The 24,766-nt window shown below is 44.7% G+C and overlaps 1 long non-coding RNA gene across 2 annotated transcripts; it reads left to right on the top strand.

Annotated features, from left to right (window-relative positions):
- The first annotated feature begins 13,830 nt into the window (after positions 1-13,830).
- Positions 13,831-24,104, top strand: LOC132250673 (uncharacterized). 2 transcript variants are annotated; one of them, XR_009462280.1, is made up of 3 exons: positions 13,831-13,886; positions 17,197-17,350; positions 23,090-24,104. It is a non-coding gene; the product is annotated as an uncharacterized LOC132250673 (long non-coding RNA). The 2 variants fall into 2 exon arrangements; XR_009462279.1 differs by having other exon boundaries at positions 23,045-24,104.
- The last annotated feature ends 662 nt before the right edge of the window (positions 24,105-24,766 follow it).

Genomic DNA, 24,766 nt, shown 5'->3' with positions numbered 1-24,766 from the left:
CAGGAAGTAAATAGCAAGCTACAATTTAAAGCAGCCAGTGTATGAAAGAGGTCTTCCCACTGGACTCTATCAAATGCTTTCACAGAGTCTAAATTGATGATTAGTGCTTTCCCTTTATTCCATTGCAAATATATATATATATATATATATATATATATATATATATAATGTGTACACACACACACACACACACACACTATACATATATTTTGCAACAAAATAAAAGGAAAGTGCTAATCCTGTATTTTCCCCTCACTCCCACACACAAATCCATATTCATAGGAATGCTCTGGCTGATCCCCACTGTTCCAGCAATGCAAAGCAGCAATAAACCAAGTTTAACTGGCCTGTTAAACCATGTTTACATCTGTTTCACATCACTGGTGTGGTATAAAACAGAATAGACCAGTGATTTTGTCCCAGCTTTTTAAGTAGTCTCTGGATGTTGCTGGTAGCAGTATGACTGTGAATGACCTGAGAGTGAACTGTATGAGTTATGTTAGGTAATATTAGTGCTGGATTGATTGGAAAAAAAGAAGGTTGCTAAATTTTATTCCCTAATCAAGGCAAAGATAACAACCCTTCCTGAATTGGCTGTTTTGCATTTGTTGCTCTTTGAAATGAAGAGAGGTTTGGGAAGAATAAAGAGATACAAAATCTTATTTTCTGTGGACCTAGAACAGAAATATGTTGCTATAAGAAAAACTATCAGTTATTTCTCCCTGTGGATCTTTTTAACTTAGGTTAGACTCTTCTTTCTGTACAGCCTTCAGTTTGCCCTATAGTTGCTTTTGACTAGGTCTCTCTGACAATTTACTCAATAAAGGGGGAAGACTCCCTGCTGTGCTGAAAGGCCCAGTCACCTACTATACTCAGCCCCTGTGTCTAGCTCTCACCACTCTGTTTTCAATGAGCAGCTTTTCTGCCTCCATCCATTCTCAGCCATCCCAAAGGAGTACTGCTGACCTGCCAGCAGGAGCCACAGTGAACTACTCTTACCATTGACCCAGCCACTGCCTGCCCTGAGTGCAGCCCCAGCCTAACCACCCCCCCACCCTCCAGCCAGGAAGAGCCCGGTGCTGCCCCTGGCCCCAGCTCAGAGTGGAAGCCCACCCTTGCCCCGTACACAGATTGAGGGGGCACACCCCCATGCCCTCCTGGGATGTGTGCAGTGGTGGTAGCCACCCCCTACCCCTGAACCTCCTAGACAAGTTGCAGCTCCATCCCATGCCTCACCCTGGCTGGGCAGTGCCTGCCCCTGCCCCAGCACCAGCTCTACTACCTCCCTCTCCATGAGAGCCTCAGTCTGCCCCATATGCTGCTTCCCCTCTGACAGATTTACCAGCCCGATGCTGCTCTCCATGTTGTCAGCCTGTATATCAGCAATTGGATCCATAAATATGGCCGTTAAAGATCAGCTATTGGTATTGACCCAAAATATCTCTATTGGTGCACCTCTAAAACACACACACACACACACACATAGTGACACAATAAACTGGAATTATGCCAGAGATTATTGCTCCTGGGTGCAGCATTTACACATGTGCCTGGGATAGTGGCACACTGAGCCAGGGTGGTGCAGCCCTGGCTGAAGGGGACCCAGGGGGTCAGCCTGCCATCCCAGAGCTTCTCCACCCCAGCTCAACATGCTGCAGAGGGGCTGGCTAGTAAATGAGAATGCTACAGTCTGGGGATAACCCTGAATTGTAGCATCCTCATGTCCCAGCTAGCTGCAGTCACCATCCACATGTGCACTGCAGTGGAGTAAATAACTCTGCTGTAGGATAGTACTTGTGTTGGGCGGTACTATCCTACAGTGGAGTTAATTAGTTTACTCCAGCCTAATAGTGCCACATGTGTAGAAGCTGAGGCCTTTTTGTGGAGCAAATTAGTCAAATTTACTCATGTAGATGCACCCAGTGTGTTACAAAAGTAGATATCTTAGAAATTGCAAGGTTTAAGCAGCATGGAATAGAATTACATATAGATGTCTAAGTCCACTTATACATCTGATGAGTAGAACCAAATACAGCCCTTTTTTCTCCCATGACCCTATATATATTCGAAAGAGATCTGAAGCTGTAAGTGGGGCAGAGAGATAGAGCTGAAGGTCACAACCTGGTTAGCTCAGGCAAGCTTATCACTGGTTGCATCTACACATGCCCTTAACTGTGAAGTACACTAATTAGCTTTAGAATAAAGCATCACTGTTTACACATGCAATACTATTAAGCCATAGTAAAATAATTAACACTGCTGTAAGATGGTGCTATCTTACAGCAGGGTAATTTACTGTAATTAAATGTACTTGTAGATGTTGACCATGGATGTAAATTGCACCCAGTCAGCCCAGCCAGCAAGGGGTCAGACTCCTGCCTGCCACCTAGTGACACAGCTCTGTATTTTCAGCACCTTCATGCCTCAGCCTGTGGTGTTGCTGCCTGGTGCTACCACCTGGAGCCCGGGGCTGATTGCACGCATCTCCTGCCATCCTGAGCCAAGCAGGGGAGGAGTGGCCATGGCATAAGCTGACCCACTCTGGCTCAAATTGCTGCTGTCGTGGACACATATGTAGATACTGCTCCCAGGGGTAGTTTACTCTGGCTCAAATTATTCTGGAGTTTATTGCTTCAAATTAATTGCATATGTACATGCAGCTACTTGGTTGTATGTACACAAGACGTTTTCTGCACAGTTGACCATTTAACTGCATAGTAAGCATCTTGGCATCTATGCATGCACCCCTATTAGGGCACATAAAACTAATAAACTCCACAGCAGGGTAGTATTTGTAAAATACAAATACTACACTGCTGCTGAGTTTTTTCATGCACAGCAGTGGATGTGTAGATGCTGCCCCAGCTGGCTGGGGTACAGGGTGTTCCAGTCTGGGGCTAGCTGGCAGGCAGCCCCCATGCTGAAGCATCATCATGCCTCAGCCAGCCCCTCTACAGCATGTGGAGCCCAGTCAGAGCAGCCATAAGCTGGCAGGCTGACCCCCCACAAGGTCCCCTGTCAGCCCAGGATACTCCAATCAGGCTCCAGATGCTGTGCACAAATAAACTCCAGAGCAATATGCTCCAGAATGTATTCATGCACATTACTCACACTTGCAGATGCATCCACTGAAGAGATAAATGAGTTTAAATGTAATGTTTTCATGGTATTGTTAAAATGTTTGTCCAAGCTTGTGGATACCTGGGCACATCTACATGAGATGCTATGTCACTGTAGCGATGAGCTTGTGACATAGCTTGTTGCTACGATGGCATAGCATCGGTGGGCACAAGCCATGATGCCAATGATACATCACTGTAGTGATGAGCTACATCACTGTAGCTACAGCAATGTAACATCTAAAAATAACCATGTGCTGCTGGAACTGTGCAGTACCAAATGTGTAGTCAGGGGCATGTGCAGATTTGTCCCCTATACAGTAAAAATAACCTCTTTGGGGCAAAGGACACAAGCAGGATCTTCATATTCCTACTGCTGGACTTTTATGAAATTGTTCTTATCTTTCCATAATAGAAATGGATGGCCCAGCACTTTAGAGGTTGCATTCATTCCTGTCCAGCAGATCAGAGAGTTATGGATTATGGTTATAATTCATTTTCTCTGAAAATTCTTTCCCTTGGGATTCTGCAGGAATCCAGACCATACCACTTATTCACGTTCATGAGGCCGCTAGGAGAGTTAACGAGATGCCTTGTGCCTAGCTGAACATAATATGTAGTCAACATTCATAGCTCATTCAGCACTGACACAATTACTGCCTTTTCTAAGATACCTATGAGTTCTTGGGTAAGGAATAAATGTTTCAAGCTGAAAGAGAATGAAGATGCATTAGAAAATGAGCTAGGCCATTGCCCTCTTCTTCAGAAAGGATAACTTCTTATATGGTACAAAGAAGGGTTCTGGTTAGGTGATTTCTCCACTCAGCTAGGATGACCAGATAGTGTTAGTATCTGAAAATCTCTTTGGGTGCAGACAGAAGTGCAGCCCCCCACTGTAACTGAGAATGATTTCCAGGAAGCATTCTGAGTTACAATGTTCCCCCAAACCAAACAGAAGTTCATTGTTGGTTCCAGAGGAGAGGGGAATCTACCTTCTGGATGCAGCCTGCATCTGGTTTCCCCTAGCAATGGTTCCTCCTCCCTGTGAGGCTGTAAAGTTTTCAGAATGAGTGGAGGGAAAGGGAGCAGAAGGAGCTCATTTTAGGGGTTTCCCAACCAGCAATGGAAGGTGGAGTGAGTGAATTGGAGCCCCCCCCCCACCTCAGAGGGGCATACACCTCCCTCACCCTGCAGCAGGGGATGAAAAACCCCCAGACTCATCCCACTTCCTTTCCTTCCTCCCATTCTGAAAACAGCAATAGGCTGGCAGGCAGCACAGACAGAAGTTACAAAAGATGCTCTGTTTTGAAATGTCTTCTAGGGTTGTATGAAGCAGGCCCTATTTGATTCGGATTCAGCCTGAATCAGGGACAGTGATTCAATTAGTTGATTCAGATCACTGTCCGTGATTCAATTCGGATGAATCTGAAGATTTCTTATGAGACAGTAACCCCATCAGTGGCATACAAATTTAAAAAGAATTACCTGAGAGTTCTAATGACACTTTCATATCAGCTTTATATATACAAAAGATCTATATTTATTAGGGGGAGGCCTAATGACTTTGATATTAAGGTTCCATCTACACATTACACTTAAGGCATGCTTAAGTAGTTAATCACTTCTGAAATGGTCACTTAGCCACATGTTCAATCAATTAATGACACGCTAAACCGAGGATAAGTGTTACCAAATTTGCCCATTACTTTGGGGTGTGCTCATTTATTAGGGATAGTTTCTAGGGTCTTGGTGATTCTGTCAATGTGCTGCTTGTGTTACTATACGGAGCTGTATTGCTCCCTTCTGCAAGCCCTCACCCCCAGTGGAGCTATCTTGCAGGACTCAATCTCAATGGGACTGGGTTCCTCCAGTCCCCAAATCAGTCATACACACAAACACACACAAATTAACGTGACACGCCTGACCTGGCCAGGCTGATCAGCATGGACAGGCTGACACCCTCATATGCCAAGAATCAGTTCATAAGAGCAACAACAAAATGCAGTCAGACACAAGCACACAAGTAAACAGAATCCCTCTGAATCCGGCTGGGTGTCCAGCTGACACCCTCATGGGCCAGCATTCAGTTCATAAGGGCACGTCTGAGTCAAACTGGGTCAATCAGCCTGTACAAGCTGATCCCCTTATGTGTTTCAAACTTAGCACATCCCAATCTTTGGCCTCTTGATGAGCAGACCCCACAATATTTTTGGTCTTCACAGGGATCTTTAGCATAGGTAAAAGAAGCGTTGCTGCAGAGCACGGGAGAAAAGAGAAGCAGAGAAGGAAAAATATACCCAATTACTACCAGTTTGCCTATAAAAGTTATTTATTGCTAAGCATATGAAATATATAATAGTACTAGTAGTAATAGACATGCAAAAGAAAAACAAACACAAACAATGACAATACTAGCCTGGTTTCACTAAGTATTTGGGGAAACTTAGCTCAAGCTTAACTAATACAGTTCTGGTTCAGAAGTTTATGCCTAAAGAGAAGAGAGAGAGCGAGCGAGCGCTGGGATCTCACCTAGTCCAAAGTACTCAGGCTGCAAAGCTGACAGGCACAGTCCGCAGCACAATCCTTGAAGAGAGAGACGATCTGTTCTTCCAGAGTCCCAAGAATGACAGGGGATGGTGTCAGCACAGGAGTTTTCTTCTTCTTTCCTTTTCTCCTTCTTTCCTCCTGCTTCTCCTTCTTCTTCTTCTTCTTCTTCTTGAAGCGCACACATTTTTTACAGATTTTTATACCCTCAGTTCAGCTGCTTCGAAGCACCCTCAGTAGTGTAAATCATTGTCTTTTCTATTGACAAGGGATTATCTGGTTTGGAACATCTCAGGAAACTGATTGATAATCAGGAAACACTTAAGATTAGGGAGTAACCCAAATACTTGGGAGCCAGCTTGAAATTCCTATGGATGGCAGATATACTGATGGGATATCTCATGGTTTCTTCAGGAACAATAGATAGCTTGCAGCATCAGGATTTTGGATTTTTACTTGTTGTGCACAAGCCTCAGCTTAGCATGACTTTTCCAGATTTTACTATAGTCTTTTAACAGACTTAAGACAATTATTGGGGTGCTCATAACCTTTTGTGGAGAGGACTCCCACCAGTCGTCTCGGGAAAAGTATGACAACACCTGTAATTAGGGCTCCAGCAGGCTGGGTGCTGTGATGAACCCTTAACCATGGTTCAAATGTTGCCCGTACCCCCTCTGACTCGGTCTCTTGCCTCAGCATTCCCTAACCCGGCAACCGAGTTTTAGTCAATCAAGTTTAAATAGGCCTCCCATACTGGGACCGGGGAATGTACGGCCCGAGATGCCTATTACACTTAGAACTGTGTGTGTATGTCTGCGGGGGGAAAAGTCCTTAGTAAATCCAGATTAGAACTGGTCTGATAAATGCTGAGCTGGGTGTGTGTGAACATGGGTTGATTAACATTTGAAGCACAGATTCCCCATCCCGCAGTGCTCCCCTGCTTCTCTGGTCCCAGAATTCACTGCAGTCTCTGCTTCAGGCTTTCTGTTCTCCATCTCTCATGTAAATGAATGGTCATCTGGTTCCACCTCCGATGTAAATGAGACCTAGGGCAGTTGTTTCACTCTTATCACCCTTATCTGGAGAGTTTTAGGTGCATCTCTCACTGCATCTTAATCAGTTTCGTTTAGGTAGAGGAGGGGAGGGGGGGGTGAGTCCTTTGTGAGTCAGACAGACTGCATCCTGTGCCAGGGTTGCCCAAGAATACAGAGCTGAGGCGTAACATAAGCTACAAAGTTATTCCACAAAATATGTGGAATAACTTTGTAGCTACTTCCTATCACACCATAATTGAACATGTGGTCAGGGACCCCTGTGGCTGGGGGCCCTCTCAGTGGATCAGAACTCACAGCTGGGAAGGCGGGGGCATGTGCTCTCCCGAGCCTGGGAGCTCTCAACTGCTGTTGGCTCCCATTAGCTGACAAGGCTCCCAGCCACAGGGCTGACTCAAGCTGATGAAGGCTTCCATCTGCAGGGTACTTAAATCGTAGAGGACATAGAGCAACCCTGCTGCTGAGAGACTGCATCAGATGTGGCATCCCTGCCACAGGAGTGTGTGGAGCAAAAATCAGGCCTCCTCACTCACAGGTGAGTGCCTTAACTATTTTGTTGGAGAGCTCTGCTCCCTCTTGTGCTTGCTTTGTGGCCAAATTGATTTTGAATTCTTTCCTCAGTAGCACAACACCTTTGATGGGAGCTGTAGAGCATAGAAATGCCTGGTGATGAGGGCATTTCCTGGGAGAGGTGGGAGTTGGTTCTTCCACTTCCTATTTTAACCACTAGGTTATTATGTAAGGGCCTTGTTACACAGGACACTTAGCAGGTGTTATATGTAGATTGTAGTAAACATTAATATGACTCTCAAGTTTTCTGAGCAGTCGCAGGTTAAAGCTTACTACAATCTAGATATTTGCTTATATCTAAAGAGTACACTGGCTTCAGTACCATCCAAGGGCTGAGACCAAAAATCAGCTGATTTTCAGTTTCAGCCTGGAGACTCCCCCTGAGTGGTCCCAGGACCCATTACAGAGGTAGAGAGAACTGCAGGTCCCAGTGCAGAGGCAGAAGGCAGAGGAGTCACAGCCCTGCTCTTCCCTCCTGCCCTGTGGCACAGGGGCTTTGAATGATGAACAGATTGTCAGCCCCAGCCTTCCATTGGTCTCTGATCTTTTTATTTTTGTGGAGCAGTTGGACATTAGCTGAACAGACAGTAGGTAATAGGATCTGGAGATCCTCCCTGACAGAAAAGTCCTAACTTTGCTATACTACAATGGCACTTAGCACGTTTAGCATGTTTTTACTGCTTGAGTGCTTAGATGCTAATGTTTTAAGTTCAGTTATCATGTGCTAAGTGCAACATTTAACAACCCCCTCACAGGCACGGTGGCAAGTTCCTCTCTGGCTGTGTTTCAAAAGAAGTGGTGGTTGCAATTGCATTGGATATGGACCTTGGTCCTGTCAATGTATGTTAGGCTTGTTCTGGAAGCCAGAATGAGCCCTTCAGGAGACTTTAGCTGAGGAATGTCTAGATTTTGGATTCTGATCAGGCTTAGATCTGGGCACTGGTCTTTTCAGCCCTGACAAAACTGGAGCAGTTCTGGGCACAGAGGTACAACTGAAAAATTTGCTGTGAAAATAAGGTTCCTATGGAGTTTAGGCATTTCCTACACGAGGCAGTAGGTAACCAGGAGTTTTCAGGATTTCAAATTTTGGCTTTAGAATGCCTACGTTCCACTTTAGGTTAAGTTCTACCAAGTTCTTTGCTAGATCTGGCTCTGGAATCTGAAATTCTCTAGGGAATTACTAACAATGCTCAGATATTGAGTGATATATTTCGTTCTCAGGCCAAAAGAATAATAATTGTACATATACCATTTTTGTTCAGTGCTGGGTAATTTTTTCACAACATGACAATATTACTGTGGTGTTTAATGATATTGCTGAATTGCTTCATGGCTCAATGTTATAAACCAAGAATTCAGGCATGATTTTAAAAAAGTAGGATCATAAAAAGTTAGACTCCTAAATCCATATATAAGCATGTAAATAAGCAGTTCGATGTTTAAAAATGCTGATGTGAACAGAAATTGATGGAGGCTCAGCAGTTCTGAAATCAGGCCTCATATTTAAATGCATACATATGGATTTAGGAGTCTAACTTTTTAGGATTTTACTTCTGACAAACTCAGTCAAAGCCTCAGTAGAAGTGAAAGAAGAATCTCAGCTTTCTAATGGTAATCCACCATTAATCCTTGCCTCATGTAACAGCAGAGCTTCAAAACTATTCATATCCATAGCAATCACCACCAACACTTGTCAACTTGCTGACTCTAAATCTGAAAGTGCAAACTCTTCAAGCATTGATACAAAATATTTGTTCACACAATCAAAGGCAGTATCTCTCAGCGTCAGAAAATAGTGATGAAAAATAGAATCTTGTGTTCTGTAGGTTCATGGGAAAAAACTGCATAAAACAGGGAAATTAGATAATTTAGAAATGGTGGTGATATGGTGAATATACTTTACTATCTCTGCCGTGTTTCAAGCATTGCTTAGTCTCTTATATATTATTATACCATGCCATGCCATATGATGTTATAAAAATATTTCTTTTGATGGAAAGATATGACATCAAAAGACTGAAAGCAGATGCTAATGAAGCAAGCTGCTGCTTATGAAAGCCTATGCATCTTGGATTTAGTCTATAAGGCCCTTGGCAGATGCTACACTTCAGTAGTTTAACTGAATTAAGCAGTTGCTTATGCTTTAAGTCAGGGGTGGCCAAAATGCAGCCCAGGTGCTGGATGTGGCCCACCAGACCATTCTATCTGGCCTGTGGGGCCCCTTAAAAATTTGGAAAATTAATATTAATCTGCCCTGGACTGCCTGTCATGTGGCCCTTGATGGCTTGCCAAAACTCAGTAAGTGGCCCTCTGCCCAAAATAATTGCCCGCCCCTGCCTTCAGTAGTAACCCAGCCACACATTCATGCAGTAAAACAAGGTGTAAGCCACAAAATTTCTACACAAAATATTTGCAATAATTTTGGGGCTGGTTCTAATTACACCTTAAATTGAATGTGAGGCAAGTGCACTTCAAGACTTGGGGGTTCACTAGAGCCCCTCAAGTCTTCAGTGAGCTCCTGAGGTTGGGAGTGCTGACCATCTGACTGGTGTTCCCAGCCACAGGTGTGCTGGGATCCTGGTTTGCTTCTTGTCAGTGCTGGGAGAACCCAGGATCATAGTCATGATCCCAGGCTCCCTCTCCATGGGCATTAGAGCACAACTGGGATTTGATCCCCGATCCCACAGTTGCCCTTTCTTCCATGCAAGTGTGGCATTCAGGAGGTGTGAATGTTGGGATCAGGGGTCAGATCCCACTGAGCTTTTAAATGAATGTCTGTCAGCAACATAAAGTGAAAATCTACCCTGCCTTCTACTTAATTTCATGCTAACATGGCTAACTGCTTCTCTCTGCTCTCAGAACAATAGTGGCATATTGTGACAAGTAAAATGAAGGTCAGGTACAGGAATTAGACATAAAACAGTATTAGTGACCAAAACCCAGTCTAAACTTGTAACAGATCAGAAGTTCACTGCATGTAGATAGGACTGGATTAACCCTCTATTGGACCCTAGGCAAACAAACTCATGGGTCCTGGGCCGGTCGAGACCCCCCCCTTCCCACCCTAGCGCTGCCACCCTTGTGGAGCGGGGCTTGGAGTTGCCACTAGGAAACAGCCTCTGTGGTGGGAAGGGAATGGAGGTGGACCAGTTCATTTGCACCACCACCAGAGAGGGAAGGACCAGGCCTCCCACAGCTCAGGGCCCTAGGCATGTGCATAGTTTGCCTATGAGTTAATCTGGCCCTGCATGTAGTCTGGATTAAAATGGCAGAACTCAGTCTGAGATAGACCTGGATGCAATGCATGTAGTATCAGACTTAATTGGTTCAGGTTAGACCAGTCTCCTGCACCAGATCCCTTATCTATTCATGTTACCCTGTGAAACTCTTGACAGAGGCTATAGAACATCATGCACACCCACCTGGACATGATGTGGCATCTGGTCACCATGGCATAAGCGTTCATGTACCCAACCCAGCATCTGGCTATCCTGTATGGGACCACCTATCTCACCCTGTGCCTGCCAAGCTTCCTGGACTGGGCCACTGACTTTCATGTGGCCAATGAGGATGAGGCCACCCAGGCCACCATTGATGCTGAGGTGCTCTGGCACTACCTCCAGACTGTTGAGAGCCAGTTCTGAGCCCATGCCAGCAGCACCAACTGGTGGGAGCAGATCATTTTGGGCACTTGGCATAATGAAAAGTAGGTCAAGTTCTTCTACATGCACTGGGCCATCTTTCTGGACATCATCACTCAGTTGCTCCTCCCACATTGTGTGCCAGGGCATCAGCATGCAGCCATCCCTCGCTCTGGAAAAGTGAGTGGCCAGCAGTTACCACTACATCACCAACCAGTTCAGCATGAGCAAGACCACAACAAGAAAGGCCATCTGAGTGGTGTCTGGTCATACAGGACACCCCAGCCAGCCACTTCATTTGCTTTGTCAACCGACAGTAGGTGGTTGCTGGATTTTGCCATGTGGGCTTCTCCAACTGCACTGGGGGCTCTGGATGGTACCCACATCCCCATCCTTTGCCTAGTCCAGCCCAGGCTACCCAGGCATTCATCAACCACAAAGGCTACTTCTCCATCATCTTACAGGGTGTCATCAACTGTCAGGGCTGCTTTACCCACATCTTTGCTGGCTGCAACTTCTGCAGCTCCTTGCTGCCTGAGCTGATGGAGAGTGGGCACTACATTCCCAGGGTCACCGATTTCATACAATTTTGACAATATCACTCCCCCTCTTATCATCAGAGACCCAGCCTATGCTCTCATGCCTTGGCTTATGAAGCCCTGTAGGGGGCAGCTGGAATTCCAGAAGGAGCACTTCAGCTACTGCCTGAGCAAGTGCCGCATGATGGTGGAGTGTACCTTTAGTTGCTTCAAGGCACACTGGCGGTGCTCAGCACACATCTTTAAAGTGGTTGAAGAGAACCTGATGCGACACATAATCACCACATATGCCCTCCACAACATCTGCAAGACCAGGAGGGAGGTTCTTCATGAAGCCTGGGCTGAGGAGGCACAGTGTGCATACCAGGCATGGCACCTCAAGCATAAGGATAGGGGAGAGGGCGAGTCTCCCACTGATGTTGGGGGTGCTAGCCCGCAGTAGCAGCAGACAGTACAGATCTGTGAAGCTCTGGCTGATTACCTCCCCACCGTTGAAGATCACGAGTCCTTCATGGATGATGAAGGCTGGAGAACTTTGAGGGTGCATGCCCTGGTACTGAGCCACAGCTCTTCTGCCCCAGGCTCCTCTGGCCCTGCATTGCAGGTGACACTGCCCATAATCCAGGCTGCCTGGACACCATTGCTATTCCCCTTCCCTCCCATTCCTCCTAGGGGCACACGCTGGGTTGTGGGAGAATGTGGTATGAGGAAGTGACATGGCTCAGGTTAAAATGTTGCAGATGCCAAACTTTTCTTGTGTTTAATAAAGAAAATCTGTTGAACCTTGCACATGGCAGAACTTGGTTCTTCTTGCTCTTGGTGAAAGAAGTTAGTTCAATGAGGGTGAAGGAGGTTGGGGTCAGAGTGAATGCTGCAGGGCCTGAACTCAACAAGATAAAAACCTTGGAGGGGAAGGCAAGGAGTAGGGGGCTAGGTAAACTTGGCACAATAGTTTTTGGACTAGGGAATGAAGCCCATGGATGTCTTCATGTAGGAGCTGGACAGGTGGGTGATCCCAGACCAACAGCCTGAGAGGGATAGAGGGCAGGGGTGGGAAATAGCTGCTGGGCCTGGGGGTGGGGGGAGAGGAGGGAGGGAAACTGCAGGGTTGGTGCATTTTGGTGCACCTGGGGCTGTGGACTCCTGGCTCTCTCTCGTGGGACCTCCAGCCCCTCAGCTTCTGCCCCTGGGGCCCAATCTTCCCCTTCAGGGCCCCAGACCTGTGACCCACAGCCATGTTGGGCTCACATCACCCAGCACAACCGAGCCTAGAGGTGTGCCTAAACCCACCAAGGCTGTGCCATTCTCCTGCAGCAGGACCCAAGCTAGGAGGGGGTGACTCAGGGAGAAGAGCAGGGTCTGCTCTTCTGGTTGTGCTGCAGATGGGCAGATGGGCCCTGTGGTAGTGCTGGGACAGGTTGCCTGGGATGCAGGAGATGAATCCCTCTGCAGGCACTGTGATGGGCACCTGCTCCATTCCCAGAGAGGGTCTGGGGACCCTGAGTTCTGCAGGAACTCAGACCATCCCTGGAGAAGGCAGGGGCTGTCCTATTTTTTACACTTTGCCTGCAAGGCTTAAAAAACTGTGTTACTGCCTTTCCCTGAGTGCAAGGAGGAGGAGAGTGCTGTTTCAGCACCAGTGTTCTGGGGAGCTGTGAGGCGGCTCCACTTGTCCCAGAAGCTGAGCATAGCCCTTAAAAATAGAGGAAAGAAGTGTGAATGAGGCAGATTAATGTTCCCATAGAATGGGAGATGGGCTGGTCACCACCCAAGGCCAGAGGGCAATTGTGCGGTGTGGGGCCTGGTGCCTTAGCTGCACTCCAGGATTGGAGGAAGGGTTGGGGTGTGAGGGACAGGTGTAAGGGGGATGTTCTACCCAGTGCTGAAGGACAGAGAGCTCTTGAACACCTAGCAACATCAGGCCCTGCACCGTGGCCAAGGTATGGGATACTATCCCTGTCCCCCCCACCAATCCCTTTATGGGCTTCTCAGCCACAACATCCTGACAGAAGTCTGTGATTGTGGGGATGGCCTACAGTAGCTGTGGGTTGCCTGATTTCCCTTCCTTCCCCCCCTCCCTTTCCCCAGGGCTCCACATTTCCCCCAGGGCCTGGGTTCCTGTCACCCATGCATGGAGTGGGGATGAGCCATACCTTCCTGAGCTGCATGGCATCCTCATTGGGTGCATGCCTGTAGCAGGGCACTAAGGTGCCTGCTACTTGTAGAGCCAGAGTAACTACACAGGTGCCGGTTGCTAGGGTAACTGGAGGGAGCTAGTGACTCACACCTGCCTGGTCAGCTGACTGGAAGGGCAGGGCCTGGCTCCTATATAAACCAGAGGCCAGGAGGGAGTTCCCTGCTGGCAGCCAAGGGGGAAGGAGCCCTGTTGGAATGAGCCAAAGAGAAGGGGCCATACTGCAGGTATGGCCTGAGATTTTGGGACAGCAGAAGCAACTCGGGTGTGGCGAGATGAGGTTGGAGCCAGATGGCTTAGATTTTATGTTATAGCCCAGGGGCTTGTGTTTTGTTTTGCTGTTTGTTACTGATGGCTTGGGAGAGGCTATATGGGGATGGAGGAGGACTCAGAAGAGGACTCATGGAAGTGTGGGGACCCCAGCACAAGTGAGGGCACAGCATTTGGGGTGCACCAACCCCAGCCCAGTGAGGGGGGCAGCATTGAGAAGCCTCAGAGAGAGGGGCAGCAGGGCCAGAGAGAGCCCGGTGAGGATGAGGGGGCCAGATTACAACAAGGTCCGGACAACAATGGTGGTACCATCGGCAAGGCATGGGCTGCGGTGTAGGGGAGGAAACTGAGTCACAGATAGCACCCCTTGGCATTGGGGCAAAAAAAGGACAGCCTCCCATTAATTAACATCAATTAATCAATTAACAACAAGGCATCGCAGGTGAGAAGGTGGACGGTTGGCCCAGGAACAGGTGTGCGGGCCATATTTAGATCGGCCCAAAGTGGGCACCTGTTACAATGCCTCATCAGCAGAAGTGAAAGGAGGGCTGGTTGTGGGTCCTGAAGATTGTGCTTCTGCAGTGGTTGCTGTGCTGGTGTTGCCCTGTGGGGTTAGGCCAGCTCTCAGGATCTCAATATTGTGCTGTTAGACAGGAGGGTGTGACACAATTGCACATATACAAACACACAAATCAATTAGGTACACACACACACACACACACACACACACACACACACACACACACACCCCCACACCCCCCCAACTCAGGCACATACACATCCAAACTAGCCTAGGCACATGCATACCTATCACCAATTTAAGCACATATACTATACACCCCCAAAATTAGACTACTTTGTATATCATACACACAATGACATTATACACACACACACACACACACACACACACTGACAGCAGGAGAAAGAAACTCAGTGGAAGGGTTGGAGTCCAGGTAGGGACTATACTATACTATGATGATACAGGGACCAGCAACAATGGGACAGACTCCTTGTGGCTGGCTCCATCAGCAGTGCTTTTGCTCAGTGGCCCCTGGGGACCTGTTCCCAGGTACTCAGTTTTCCTGTTGTCCCACAACCACCCTGCATCTCTTCTTCTGGCTGTCCCTGCTGATGACTCCTCCCACCTCTGAACTTTCTTATACCATCAAGACGTAGCAGGTAAGCAGGAGGAAGACCCACCCCAGGTAGAGAGGCTCTAAGTGCCTAGTCCACCCTCGGTCAGGTACAGAGTGTAACATCAAGTTTCCAGATCTAAACCTGCCCTTTTTTTATTCAAATGTAACCAAAACCTAGCAAACCTGTCTGTCTTGCAGTTTTCAAAGTAATGGAGATCTTTGAAGATCAGTTGGTATTATGAAATTTCCTGCTGTTTAGGACCGAAATTCCAGGAAAATAACTGAAGTAGTATAGTATTGCCAACTCTTATAAATAATATAAAGCTCAGAATCAGAGTGATGACTAAATTGGATTTACCTTCAAATCAAAATCCTGTACCCTAGCTTAAACTTCATGCTAACTCACCTCAGAACAGTATGTACTTGGTTGATATTTATTCAGCATAAAATCCTTCACAAGAAAGATTTTATATTATAAACTTTTTGCAAAATTACATATATCTAGATAAACACGAGCACATGGTTTTAGTCTCTGTTGTGCACCAAATATATATATATTTAAACTATTTCTTCTCCAACAGCCACAGCTGTAGCTTGTTAGCAACATCTTGAAAAGACATGGTTAGTAAACACTATTTATTCTGTCTGGTGTGTCCTATTGTATTAAATTTAATTGTTTAGGGTTGTTGTTAGGCTGCTAAACAAGAATTAACATTATCTTCAGTTTTTTATATTGTATCTATGCAGCATGAGTTTGTAAAAGTATTAATAGATCCAGTAGGAACAAGGTTTTAATTGTATTGTAGTGGATCGTTAGTATTAAAGAGGCAAAACAAGTAGGGTTTGCAGCCTGGGAAAACCCTGTAGGAGAGAAGGGTCTGCAGGAGTCTTACCCATACCAGGAACTCTCAAACAGTCCAGGCTGCACTGCTGTTGCTGCTGCCGCCACCAGCACCACCACCACTACATACTCTACCTACCCTGGGTTTTTCTCTTAACACAGCAGTGCCTGAGTATCCATGTACTGGCTGCTGCAAGAGCAACACCATGGAGCTGCTCTTGCTGCTGTGACATGAAGTTCACGGAGGTGGGGGACAATTTTGGTGCCCCTTTTTCTGAACATGTGCACAACATGCTACAGGCTTGGAAACAGAGTGAGAAATATAGTAATTTTAGCCATAACACTTGCAAATTGTTTATGGGTTCAAGGCACAACTGTGGCTATTGGAACTAAAAAAAGCCCCAACTGACAGTCAATACAAAAGAAAGAGCCTAAAACTCGCAGGAAAATTATTAGCTTTGTTTGTGTTAGCTGTGTTCACAACTGCCTTTCACAATGGCTAGGAACAGACATTCAAAAAGCCCTAGATGGAATTGATCCAAGTTAGGCAGTTTTCTGTAAGTGTTGTAGTTTAGATTGGTAGGGAACAGAATGCACATGCACCCTTTGGTGGGGAGGGGAGAGGGGTGGGGGTGCAAATCTTAGACCAGGTTCTGCCATTTTTAAATCAGTCTGTGTATGCTGAACTTCTGTTCTGTTACGGGTATAGACTGATTTTGTGCGCCAAAATTCTGTTACAGGTATAGACTGGTTTCCAGGTTACTTATCACTTGCAGGTAAAAATGTAATGTCTGTACTTGTCCAGTGTGTTTTATGAACTAAAATGAATTTGAAACCATCAAGTTTTTAAAAAACTTCTTTGGGTTTTCTGAAACCTTGTTTCATGTTCACTTGCAACCTAGGTTAATTTGGACATATTGTTTCCCAACTTTTGAGTGAATTTCATCTAATGTTTGAGTTTGTTTCTGAAAATGATTGCAAGGCTTCAGTCCTACTAAGACTACATCACATTCCAGGGTGTGAATTTATGTATGTGATAAACTTTGCAGAGTTAGAGCCTGAAGTGAGTGATGCTTGATTTAATCATAACACTTTTGTGCATTTCTTTTATCTGTTTAGATATAGGAGAGTATTAAACAATTTGATTTAATGAATTGCCAGACATTTGCAATAGCCAATTAAGTACCTTAAAATATTGGGTGCATGTTTGCTATTTGAAGACAATAGTTGAAATATACCAGGGCAGGATTGGATGATGCTTTGACTCATCAGCTTTAACCTTTGCAGACATAGGATGAAGGAGATCACATAAAGGAGGAAGCATAACTTTTAGAACATGCTGTGGATAGTCTCAAATCCTTGCCTAGCTTACCCTGAAACAGCCATCAAACATATGGTGCTATGCAGATGGATCGTGAAGCTGCTCTTGTCTGGAATGCAGGTGGGTGTTTTTTTGTACTTTTAAACATTTTATTTCAAAGTCCCATTTGAAATGTTAATGAGTAAGTTTGTTTCAGTGTTGAAATAAAAAACCAAAAGGATAAGAGTACCAAGTATTAGACAGGAGGCTAATTAGATAACTTGGGTTATTAACTTTTATTACAAGGTGTCAGGGGCTGAGTGATATGCTGAGCTATGGATCCCCCAGGCACCTTCTCTACATATTTCAGTACATTATTCAATCCCACATTTACATATTATGCATTTTAGATCTTTTGCACTTGATGTTCAAGTCCATCACTGCTTTGAGTCTGTAAGGTAATAAATATAAATACCAGACGTATTTTCTTAGAAAGAAGGAGAGTAGTCATTAAGTGCTCCAACATAAGTACACTTTCCAGAGGGATTTTTCTGTTTTTAACAAAGTTCACAGCATCTTTCAATACTACTGAGTATCTCTTTGAGAGTTTATAGATACTTCTGGTGAATACTTGATTTTTTTTCTATTCAGTGCAGCAGGATACATTGACTAGTGTATGTTTTCAAAAACATACAATTATTCAGGGATCTTCTTTACTTCCTCTTGAGTCATATGTCCCAGCCTCTAAATTATTTAATTGAAACTTTGGTTATGAAGTTTCTATAAAAATGTGATGAAAGTGTTCCTTATGTCCTTGTTCCTCCTTTCCACAAAAGATGGAGCCTGGCTAATGATCACTAGAGCAAGGACTACAGTACAGAAGTGTCACACTGTGCATTATTTGTAGATATTGATCCCCCAGCCATCATTTTGGTATGTTCTCTTCTAATAACTCTGAATGTGTGAAGTCATAAATCTTTGCCACCTTATGGTCCCTGCATGTTGTTCATTGAAATTCTGTGCCATTGGATGTCTGTCTTGTGTTGCTTTTTTCTAGCTCCACCTCATTCTCTCTCTCTCTTCAAACTGTCCTGTCAAACAAGACACAAGGTTGGACTGCATGCCTTCATTTCCTCTCCATGCTTTTTCATTTGATGATGAAGAACAGCTGAGCTACAGTTACCAAACTGTTTTCTCTGGTTCTGTGGGAATTCTCAGTCTTTTTGTTATAAATTAGGGGATCATCTGCATCTTTTAAAAATATAATCTGTCAACGTTTACCAAAGTGAGACACTTCATGCTGGCTGTTCTAAACAGCCTGTTTCTGTCTGAAATTGTATCACTACATGTAGTTCTCAAGATGTGCTAGCTTTGTCATCAGGTATCATGTATCAATTCTAGTTTGTTTCATTTTCAAAGTTTGAACTAAGGTAGCTGCTATGGTGGCTAGTTTATGCCCCTGGCAAATTGTTACATCTTTATAAAAACATTTCATATACTTGATCAGACTACAGCCCCTTTGAAATATTTTTGGTTGGAAATTGTTTTTCCATGAAAGTTAAAAAATTTTTCTCTCATTCAGATGTGGCTGTAAAGCCCACATTCACAAACATATTTAATCAACTGGATTAAAGTGGGCAAATCCAAAGCTGAGATCCTCCTAGCCTCTGTTTAGCTGCTGCATAATCCTAGAGATGCTAAAAGCCCGTAGGTATCTTCAGTTTTGGTATTAAAGTTCCAAGTGCACCACAGAAGTTGTGGAATCTCCATCATTGGAAGTGTTCAAGAAGAGATTCATAGATGTTAGGGCAGAAGAGACCTCAATAGATCATCAAGTCCGACCCCCTGCATAGGCAGGAAAGAGTGCTGGGTTCAGATGACCCCAGCCAGATGCCTATCTAACCTCCTCTTGAAGACCCCTAGGGTAGGGGAGAGCACCACCTCCCTTGGGAGCCTGTTCCAGACTTTGGCCACTCTAACTGTGAAGAAGTTCCTCCTAATGTCCAGTCTAAATCTGCTCTCTGCTAGCTTGTGGCCATTATTTCTTGTGACCCCCAGGGGCGCCTTGGTGAGTAAAACCTCACCAATTCCCTTCTGTGCCCCCATGATGAACTTATAGGCAGCCACAAGGTCGCCCCTCAATCTTCTCTTGTGGAGGCTGAAGAGGTCCAGGTGCCCTGGTCTCTCCTCGTAGGGCTTGGCCTGCAAGCCCATAACCATATGAGTGGCCCTTCTCTGGACCCTCTCCAGGTTTTCCACATCCCTCTTGAAATGCGGCGCCCAAAACTGCATGCAGTATTCCAACTGCGGTCTGACCAGTGCCCAATAGAGGGGCAGCATCACCTCCTTGGCTCTATTTGTCATGCACCTGATGATGCATGATAAACTGCAGTTAGCTTTGCTGATGACTTCATCACACTGACAACTCATGTTCATCTTGGAGTCCACTAGGACTCCAAGATCCCTTTCCACTTCTGTGCTACCAAGCAGGTCATTTCCTAGGCAGTAGGTATGCTGGACATTTTTCCTCCCTAGGTGCAGTACTTTGCATTTCTCCTTGTTAAATTGCATTCTATTGTTTTCTGCCCATTTGCCCAACCTGTCCAGGTCTGCCTGTAGTTGTTCCCTGCTCTCCAGCGTGTCCACTTCTACCTACAGTTTTGTATCATCCACAAACTTGGACAGAGTACACGTCACTCCCTTGTCCAAGTCACTGATGAAGACACGGAAGAGTGTCGGTCCAAGGACCGAGCCCTGCGGGACCCCACTGCCCACGTCCTTCCAGGTCAATACCGACCTATCCACCACGACTCTCTGGGTGCGACCCTCCAGCCAATTTGCCACCCACCGGACTGTGTAGTCATCCAAGTCATAGCCTCTTAACTTGTTCACCAGTATGGGGTGGGATACCATATCAAAGGCCTTCCTGAAGTCTAAGTAGACGATGTCAACCCCTACTCCCGCATCCAGGTGTTTTGTAACCTGGTCGTAAAAAGAGACTAGTTTAGTCAGGCATGATCTACCTGCTACGAACCCATGCTGGTTTCCCCTCAGCATAATTTTTCCTGCTGGGCTCTTGCATATATGAGCCTTAATAATCTTTTCAAAGACTTCGCCAAGGATGGAGGTGAGACTGACTGGCCTATAGTTGCTTGGATCCTTGTTCCTCCCCTTCTTGAAAATAGGGACCACATTGGCCCTTTTCCAGTCCTCCAGGACCTGGCCCGTGTGCAACAGTTGTTCAAATATTCTTGCCAGTGGCTGTGCAATGACATCAGCCAGTGCCTTCGGTACCCTCGGTTGGAGCTCATCTGGGCCTGCCGACTTAAACGCATCCAGTTCTTCCAAGTGACTCTGCAATATCTCAGGGTCAACGCTTGGTAGTCCTGTGCCCTGCTGTCGTCTTTCTACAATCTCATTGTGAGAGTTGTCTTGCCCCTCTTTTAGGAACACTGAAGCAAAGAACTCATTGAGGAGTTCAGCCTTGTCCCCCCTGTCTGTCACCAATTGCTTTTGCCCATTCAGTAGTGGTTCTATTCCGCCCTGGGCCTTTCTTTTACTCCCTATATATCTGAAAAACAATTTTTTGTTATCCTTAACTTGGGATGCCATCCTCAGCTCCATGGTAGCTTTGGCCTTTCTAACTGCCTCCCTACAACTGCAAGCTGAGGATGTATTAGATTACTCTTTAGTAATGTCTCCCTGTTTCTGCTGCTTATATGCCCCCCTTTTTGCCCTTAGGCTGCTCTGGATTTCTCTGGTTAGCCAGGGAAGCCTCTTGGCCCCTTTTCCCCCCTTTCCCTGCATTGGGATCGTCTCCCTCTGTGCTTGAAGGATCGTTTCCTTAAGACACAGCCACACTTCCTGGGCTCCCATCTCGCCAAATATCTTACTCTGCAGTGTGTCATAGACTAAACACCTGATTTTACTGAAGTCAGCCTTCCTAAAGTCTAGCACTTCCACCCTACTAGTTACCTTACCCACTCTGCGCCTTATGATGAATTCTATTTTTTGGTGGTCACTGTCCCCGAGGTGACTGCTGATCTGTCGGTCCCCTACCATGTCATCTCCTGTTGCCAATACCAGGTCCAGTAAGGCATTCCCCCTAGCGGGACCATGTACCTCCTGTGTCAGGTGGAGGTCCTGTACACAGGAAAGGAACCTGTGTGAATGGTGGGAATTTGCTGTCTGCATCTCCCAGCAGATGTCAGGGTAGTTGACCTGGCAATGGAAGTTGATGGTCCACTACATACATACATATTGGTAAGATCATCAGTCCATGCAAAACAATACAGCTCTATACAAACAATGAAGTTCCACCAATCTATACCAGATTCAGGATGTCATCCATTTGATTTTCATCTTGGGTTCAAACTGCAAGGTTCTTTCTTAGATCTGAAACAGTCTAATCCTAGAAATTTGTGAGCATGGGTTTGAGTAAATACTAAGAAAGGAGATCAGGTCCCAGGCCCTTGTAATTTAAGATAATATCCTCATTCAGAAAAGGTCATAATTAAAGTTCATATTCCCTTTGGCTTCTCAATATAATGTAATTAAGAGGCTCATTTGTATTTCAGTATATTTATGTGTGCTGTTTTTCTTTCAATGTAAGCCATTTCTTTCTTCTTTTCTGAATAATTAATTAACTCAGAAACAGCTTGCTTTCTTTCTTTCTTCTGTGGTGTCAGCTAAATGGTGGTGAAATGATTCTTATAACATCAGTGAGCTTTGGGAATCTCCTGGATGGAAGTTGCTGTATAAGTAAGGTCCTCATTCCCATGGTAGTTTATTTCAGAAGAAATCAGATAACTGACAAGTCTGCAGGTCAAAGATTGGTTATGTCTATATTTGTTAAAGAAGAGAAGGTTAGAAAACACTCCATATTATGTTGCATAGTGGCAGGATCCATTCTTTGTTTGGGGTGTACCACAAGAGATTAAAAAAAAAAAAAAGTATAAACTTAGGCCTGCTGATTATTTTTACAATAGCATTTAATGTATTAAAACCTAATTAATTACTACTGTAATTTGTTATGAATAAGTAATGTAATTAAATGTTTTACTCCCTTTTGTGATGTTTGGTATTTTTTAAAATTGTATCAACATATATTTTCAGGAGTTTATAACTTGGCCATAAAAATCGGTGTAGGCTGAAACTTAGCAAACATGATTTAGCCTGGGAACCCCAAGGGGCGGAAGTGTGGGATGAATTTTAATAAAAAACATTCATATATTTATTGTGAAGTCAAAGAAGTGCCAAGACATAATTAGCATTTAATTGTTCCAGAAGCATTTTTACACTCCCATGGTTCAATTTATAATTAAAATTTTATTGGGATTATTAAAAAGGTAATCTACAGTACAGGATCCATTCAAAATATTGCACCCAAAATTCCAATTGACTTCATGTAGATATTGGGAATTCCAAGGTTCATTGGTTCAGTTCAAAGATTCATAAGAGATCTATGCAGTAGTGCTTTGAGGGCATTTTAACGAAGCACCTACACATGTTATGTTCTACAACACCTCAGTACAACTGAAAACATCCTCTAAAATAATAACTTTTCCTACAAAATTAACTTAATTTTTTCCTGTGGCTTGAAAGCATTCCATTGACTTTTTTTTGCATTATTGTATTTCATTTTTTCCACACATCTACTCTTGTGCTATTACCAGCCAACTGAAAGCATACAATACAAGAATATGTTCCTGTAAGATTTCTGGGCCAAATTTACTTACTCAAAAGTACACTTGGTGTCCAGCTTGATTGTTAAAATCAATAATAATTTGAAGAAACAAACATTTTTTTTATGTGCCTGTCCAAATCCAATTTCAGATCCTTTCAGTTTTTATACATGTTTATCCACTCTGAAAATCCCAGCAGGATAGAATGATCAAAACAAACTGAAGATATGAGACATCCACTGCATGACCACCCGTCAGCACACAAATTACTGAAGTCATGCAGGAGCTCCCTCACCAACACCCAACCTCCTCATACCACACCCAAGGAGACATAACTATAGATGTGGAATGAGAGGATGAAAAAAATACCTGACAGCAAAATAATGTTATTCTAGTGGCTGAGTCCTTACCACCAGGTGCTGATGAACCATGGCAAAGGTGGCAATGTCCCAACCACCTGTGTACCAGAATTGGACTCTCCAAGGGACTAATGAAGAATTGGGACTATACCATTGGTTCAAGCACCTGTGGCATAGAGCATCAGACTATGCAACACCTTCTGCAACACCTGCTACTTGAAGGCACATATACAATGAAAGATCTCAGAGAGTACAATAAATGGGCACAAGCAGAGATAACAAAATGGTTAAATGTGGTGTAGAGACACAAGAAGAAGGAAATCCCCACTGACTATGGACTGAATATAAAGGAGATATTGTGCAAAAGATCCAAAAGATCCACAAATCAGTGTTTCAACATATGGTGAGTAAACATAGAGAATTTCTCCAGCCTGAACAAAAACGTCCCACATAGCAATATTTACTATTTTTTAATCTTCGCTGCCATTAATTCTTCACATTAATAGCATTTTTACTAAACCTGCTCAGGTTGGAGGCTCAGGATTTAATCCCTGAAATTATTAATTCAGTCAGGAAAACATTTGTGGCAAAGGACTGTGTAAAAGTTTGTTCATTATGGTCATCATATAAAGTTTGGTAAAGCTTTTTGAACAATATACAGCAAATGGAACTTATGTAGAGAGGGATTTTAGGCACATAGTGAACTGTAGTGTTAAAGCATCAGCACTATTTTCTGGCATTTGTTTAGCAATGACTTTTGTAGCTGCTGTCCTGGGGTACACTACAATATTTAATTGTGGCAGAAGTTTGTTTTAATACCTCATAGCAGAATAACTAACCTTGTAGCACCGTTGGGATAATAAAATGTAAAAAAAGAAATGCTCTTAAAAACATTATTGAGGCCCATAACATTTTAATGACTTAACTAGCATTATCTTGCTTTACAGACATAGAGCAACAAATAAGCATGTATTTCCAGGATTGGCAAGCATGTGTGCGAGTTGCACAGAATGGGTATTTATAGATGAGTCTGGACATTTGTTTCCCTGGGGACAAGTAGCAGTGGTACGCCTTGTGCTGCTGCTACTTGTCCGCAGGGAACACCTGTGCCACATATGTTTTGGTATGCAGCAAGTTACCCTGGCTGGGTTATGGGAGGCTGGGACCAGCACTGTGCTGGATGCAGCAGCCTTACCTAGGATCCTGGGGGCCTTCCGAGGGCTGCAGCAGTGGCAGGAAGCCTGGCTGGCAGTCAGAGTGTGGCTCTGGATGGCCAGGCTCTGGTTTTGGGCAGCGCATGTTGCCACCATGTTCACTGCACCACTTCTTATTGCCATGGGTTTTTTTGACCCCGGAATCTCCCACGGTAAAAAAAAACCCCCACCCTTGCTGCAACATAGCAGCAAGGGGAATACCTGCAGTGTGTAGTGCCACAGATGGGTCTGCAGCATCACATAATGCATATCTGCATTTGGAACTCTGGAACAATTCATTGCATCACATTGCTATAGAGT

Source organism: Alligator mississippiensis, chromosome 5 (assembly GCF_030867095.1).
Source record: "Alligator mississippiensis isolate rAllMis1 chromosome 5, rAllMis1, whole genome shotgun sequence".
Taxonomy (NCBI): domain Eukaryota; kingdom Metazoa; phylum Chordata; order Crocodylia; family Alligatoridae; genus Alligator; species Alligator mississippiensis.
The sequence above is the reverse complement of the archived record's forward strand: the minus strand, read 5'-3'. Positions and strand labels throughout refer to the sequence as shown.